The sequence below is a fragment of the Acinonyx jubatus genome, chromosome B2 (assembly GCF_027475565.1).
Source record: "Acinonyx jubatus isolate Ajub_Pintada_27869175 chromosome B2, VMU_Ajub_asm_v1.0, whole genome shotgun sequence".
Taxonomy (NCBI): domain Eukaryota; kingdom Metazoa; phylum Chordata; class Mammalia; order Carnivora; family Felidae; genus Acinonyx; species Acinonyx jubatus.
This window is the reverse complement of record NC_069385.1, coordinates 94,001,338-94,007,608: the sequence shown is the minus strand read 5'-3', so window position 1 is coordinate 94,007,608 and position 6,271 is coordinate 94,001,338.

The window sequence follows — 6,271 nt, the reverse complement described above, 5'->3', positions numbered from 1 at the left end:
TGGGATTCAAGCCCAGGTGTCTTAAAGGGCCCCACTCCAAGTGCCCTGATTCCCCGGAAGTGCCAATCCCTCCCAACAAGGAAGGGCCTCCTCATATCCTCAGGTAGCTGCGCGCTGGTGTGAAAGATGCAGTTTGTCCCTCTCTGCCTCCTGTCGCGCATCCCTGGCGCAAGGCTGGGATTTCAAACCCTGATGTCTTAAAGGGTCCTGCTCCATCTGCCCCGTACCCGGGGAAATGCGTGCCGCACCACCGATATATGTCCTCTGGCTGGCGGGTGCAGGCGGTCTTTGTCCTCTGAAAGGTTATATACCTTCTTCCCACAGCACTCCAGGGAGGGGATTGCTTACTCCCACTGCGAACTGTGCCTCTGAACTAGTTACTGAGCCCGGGGCTGGTTCCCCTCCTCCCCAGGTGCGTGAACAGGGCAGCCGGCCCCAGTCCGGAGATAGCGCCACAGTTAGAGACTGGATCTTTCTCCGTCCCTGTTTGTGGTTTTTCTCTTGTTCAAATACAGCCCTACACTTCTACAGCCTCTCCTTTCTCTTCCCTTTGTGCAGAAGGGGATCCCCACCTCTGTTCCTCTGCCGCCCGTTGTATCTCTCCCAGTTTGCAATCACGCACCTATGGCCTGTCAGGTAGGTTGTCCCAGTGGGTCCCGGGAGGCGTCTCTGTCACTTTGCCACCCGGACTCTTGGAGTTCGAAGTCCTCTGACCTCAAGACTGCTGTGTTTGACGGAGGAGGGAACTTCGGTCGCCTCTTCTCCGCCATGTTGGATCTCCTCTGTTTGCCTTTCAAAGGAAGGAAATATCTATCCCTGGAAGTGCTCACCCAGCTAATGAAAGATCAGGATATGCTAGACCCTTATATTGACTGTGGCAATTTTTTTTCCTTCACAGTGCTGCTGCAAGTCCACCCACCCTGACCTCATGCCCCCTGGCATCCCCGTGGGGGCAAAATAGCTGAAACCTGCTGTCTAAGTCCGAACTCACGCTGTGGCTGAAGCTGGCAAGGCCCTTCCTGCCAGTTCTGCTGAGTCCCGAGAGGGCACCTGGTTCTAGAGCTTTCTACAGCTTTCTAGATGTGTGAATCAAATCTATTACCTACATTTACTGGGCCATAGGTACCCCATGACTTTGGTCATAGGTAATTTTTAACATACTGTAAAGTTCAAATAAGCTACAAATACCTTATTTTGAAAATAATATAAATATATTTATATATTTACATATATATTTATATATATATCATAAGTGTACATATAAACAGTAAGTATTTAATCAGTAGCTTTCACTGTAAGTTTGTTTATGCAAATAGACTATTTTATATGCTTACATTAGGCAGTACCCTAAGCATGATACCTGGCTTTCAAAAGATGCATGATGTGTATTTCTAACAACTACTGATGCCAGATACTGAGTGTGGAAGTTGGAGAGTGCTATCAAGTACTCATCCTCAACTTCTTTTCCAGTACTTTCTGAAAGTGCAGTCAAGTCAGGTTTTCAAGGGTTGCTGGGTTCTGTCATCAGTTGGTGTTATTTCTGCAATCTTACACATACTATTCAGGGTTGACTTGAAGCAAGAGAGGGTATAGGTGGCCTCTTGCTTCTGAGAACAAGTTTTTCATCGCTGAGAGTGGAAGTGCTCGCTGAAAGCAATAAAAGCTCATAGAAACAATGATGGGTTCATGCATTCTAATACATATTCTAGGTTTTTACTTTGAAAACATACCACAATCTCTAAATAATTGGATTTCCCAGTCATGCTTTTGAATTAGGAATATGCAATTCTGGCAGGAGAGCATGAGTAAGGATTTTCCTTCTCTTAGTGCGGAAAGCATAGTATTGTTAAATTATTTCCACTGAAACTGTATATCCTTTCCACAATAGACACAAAACATGCTAAGACATTCAATTAGAAATAGTAGTTGAGAGATCTTAGCCTTATGAAAATTCCAGGTGTTTGGTATTGGACACTCAAATAGTGTTGAAAGAGATGATCTAGTACAGTAAGAGAGGAGGAAAATAACTTGCTGAAGGATAAAATGTCCAACAGCCATTTTGTCCTTCAGGAGGAAGGTAACCATAAAAATTAATTACACTTTGGAGATCCAGGTGCATTAGATAACATATCTTAAAACCGAAGCTTGCAACTATATTTAAAGCCTTGTAATGAAGGACCAATTGTCTCACTTCTTTCCCCTTTGCTTCTTAGCTCTGAAATTTAAGGTGTGCTCGGCTGGTTTGGGTTCTAAAAACACTGGAACTCTAAAACGAAGTCTGATGGATGACAATCTGTGTTGAGGTAAATTCTGCTACATATCTCTAATGTAGCCATTTATGGATCCTATATGGCTATAAGCTCTTATGGATATTCTGTTCTTCCTTGCAAAGTAGTCACTAGGTGTGACCATACACTTGTTTCAATAATGGTACATCTTTAAATTTCCCTTATATACTTTGGTGGTTATAGTAAGAGGGGCATAATGTCCTGGGGTAAGTGCTAATGTTAACTTTGTAAAATAACACATTTGGAGGTAATTTCTCAAGTGTAAAAAAAAAGGAAGAATGTTAATATTGATGGATTTTATGAAGAAAAATTAAATAGATATTGTAATATCTAGTAATATCTTCTAATATCTAGTCTTAGTTCCCATTTATTTGAGAAACCAAGTAACCTAAAAATCAGAGACTGTTGAGTTTGGAAAATTAATATTGATATCAAATAAACAACACTGTTCTTTTATTCCAAATATATATCTCTTTTATTCCCATTTTTGCTATGTTATGAGTCTACTCTGGTAGATATTTTCTTATAAGCTATTTGCAAATATATATTCTAGGCTTGCTTTCTGCTGTATTTAAATGCATGATTGAATTATTTTATGAGTATACAATCACTTCCAAAACTTTTTATTATGCTAATTTAAGACATTACTTTCTATTTAAATTGTGTAATTTGATACCAAATAGTCCTTGTCTTCTGTTTATTGGAGAGGGGAACTAGTAAGGAATATAAGATAGAATCCAAACTGGGATATGGTGCTCAAGAAAAATTTGAAACATTTTTAAATGAAGGCACAAATTTCAATCCAGTTCACTATTTAAATGGCCTCATGAGCTTTGAAAGAGTCATCTCATATTAAGAGAGAGAAGAAGTACTATGGGAAGACTCTTGAATATGCAAATTAACCAGTATTAATTAGCTCCAGCAGCCATATATTTTAAGTTTAAGTGTTAGAACTTAGCTAAGGCAATAAGACCAAATCAGGTCTTAGTAATTTACATTTTTATAGTTCTTCCTAAAGCAATCCAGGATTGACTATTATTGCCAAGAGAGGGCATCAACTAGTATGTAAAATGCACTGCACTCTAGGCTATGCGTTTAAGTATGATCCCTCGTCGATTTCTGAAGATTTCTGCTTAAATGGGTAATATTTTAATAAGGCATACTCTTTTCTAAGTTGTTAAATGATGGTAAATAGGATCTGTGAAATCAAGTGGCATTTAAGAGTGACGAGAGTATTTCATTTCCTTTGGAAAATGTTCATTTTCTCTAGCTGTTTTCATTTTTATCCTTGCTGTCCCCTTAAGGCACACCAGAGTATCCTTTAAAAGCATTTTAAAATCAGCTCCAACATCAAAGCAAACAAGGAGCCAGGACTGAAACCAGCTTTAAATGGGTCTTCATATTTGTTTTTTGAGCCATGTTGCTCAGAAGTTCTTAGTACGTCTCCCTCAGTCATCTCTGATGTCATGGTATCCTGTATGTAGAGTTTGAAGCCACTGAAAATAGTATTTTGCTCTTCACTTTGGCTATTTCAAGGATTTAGAGAGAACTTACTTGAAGAAATTCATTTCACAAAGGTAAAAAGTTCTGCCTCATTCAGTCCTACTGCATGATTGTACAATGTTTCATTTTCTTCTAGAGAATCCTGATGATTATACAGGGGCAATAATCAGCTATTACTTACCTCAAAAAGAGTGTTAAGAGGCTACACTGCTCTGTTCCAGACAGGCAATTTTCAGGAGTATAAGTTCCTTGTGGAGATTTCAAAGGATGGAGTTTTAAAAAGTGTATCTTGAAAAGGCTTATTTCATCTCACATTATTTTTTATCATACTTTAAAGCACACTCCTTATATCCGAGGCCCCCGTAAATGTGGGCTCATTTCTCATACATTCAGTCCAATTTATTGCTGATGGGATAAGGGTAAGCCAACGAGATTTCATAGAAGTGGACTGCCAAGGATTAAAATTAGTCATCAAAACAGAACCACAATTCTAGAAGTGATATAGAAAAGGAATTAGCAATGAGCCATGACTTCCATGTATTACATTATGCAGATTGTGGATTATGCTAACAAAATTACCAGGTAATTTCTTCTCAACATGCACATTTGAAACATACAATAGAGAGACCTTTTCTACTCTTCAACCCACATTGGAGTTTTTCAGTGTCCTATTACTCTTCTTTCCCAAGAAGGGATTTTTTTTTAATGGCTCAGATTACCATTGCATCTGGTTCTTTCCTAGTTAATATTGCTTTTCTCCCTCTTACTTAGGTAGGACAGACTGTTAGAAACTTCCTAATGGCTATTACAAAATTGGCAGAGCATTGAGAGAATATGAACCAGGAGGTCCATTAGGATGGTGAACTTGCAGGGAGTGAAGCTTTGCTTCTGCTTTGATACTAGGTAGGTGAAGGCATCATGTTCTAAATCCAGTCATAGTAAAAACTGTCATTTATTGGCTATTCTAAAGCCAGTTGCAATATTCCATTCCCAATTGTTAGAATACGCTAAGGGCACCTTGGTGGCTCAGCTGGTTAAGCACTCAAGTGTTGATTTCTGCTCAGGTGATGATTTCATAGTCATGAGATTCAGCCCTGCACCGTGCTAGGCCTGGAGCCTGCTTGGGATTCTCTCTCCATCCTCTTTACCCCTTCCCCACTTTTGCTTGTGCTGTCTCTCAAATAAATAAATAAATAAATGCATACATACACTTAATGGGAATGGGAAACTGAGATAGGAAAGAGAAGGCAGCCAATAAAGACATTTTTGCTTTATTATAAAGAAAACATGTCTCATACTTCAGCATAATAAGAGGTAAATAAATAATCCAACCATGTCTCTTAAGAAGAAATGATCATTATTTACTAAGAGGGACTCTGAGTACTAGTCTCAAAATTCAGTAATAGCTTTAAAATGTAAATACACATTCCTTTTTGGAATAAATATCTGCCTATTTTTCTCCAAACCAGAGGTTTCTGTATAGGAGCAATCATTTTTTTTCACCATAAGCTAAGAAAGCCTTAAGAATTTTAATTATTAAACTCCTTTTTAAAAAGTTTGCCTGTAAATAGGGCAACATTATTTATTTTTCTAAAAGCAGGTGGAGATTTTCTAAAATAATAAAATGAGGAAGATAAGTCATCTGTTAGAATCCAGTTACTTCATTTATTTATGAACACAATGAGACAATTCCTATATATTTTCCTTTTGCTAGTATAAGAGTCTAAAACGTAGATGTGTCTTTTTTAAAAAGCTCCTTTGAGTACCATACCCTCTCTCCAACATGATCGCTAGACTACTGGTTTGTGTCAAAAAAGTGAGCTGCTTCTCTTCACATTTTCTTTCAACCAGATTCAAATGTGATTTACTTGCATCATCTCTGACTTAGAACATAATTTCTGTTGCCAAAGTCTCTGTTAGGGGCACCTGGGTGGCTCAGTCCATTAAATGTCTGACTCTTGATTTCAGCTCTGGTCATGATCTCAGGGTTTGTGGGTTTGAGCCCTGCATCTGGTGTCCATGCAGAGCCTGCTAGGATTCTTTCTCCCTGTCTCTCTGCCCCTCCCCCTTTCATGCTCACACTCTCTTGCTCTCTCTCAAAACAAATAAACTTAAAAAAAAAAAGACTCTGTTAACATAATACTTTGTAACTGACCTGTGGATTCTAACACCAACATTCTAAATAGAGGCCCTGAGAATGATCTTACTTAGTCTTCCATCACTTTCTGTCCATATTCTCTCTGTCCCCACCTGCTTCATTTCACTGGCTTGTAGTACTAGTATCAGAAGGCAGGTCACCTCAGTTGCCAAGTATACATTCAGCTAGAAGCTGGATATATTTTCTTATTTACGTATGATACAAAGGAGGGTGAGGTGGTCTGATCTATGGAGGGCAGCTAGGTCTGTGACGTTCAACAAAGAATCTTGAATGGCAAGTAAGGGTTCCTAATAGTTTTCCTCCTTCCATTCATGGACATTCC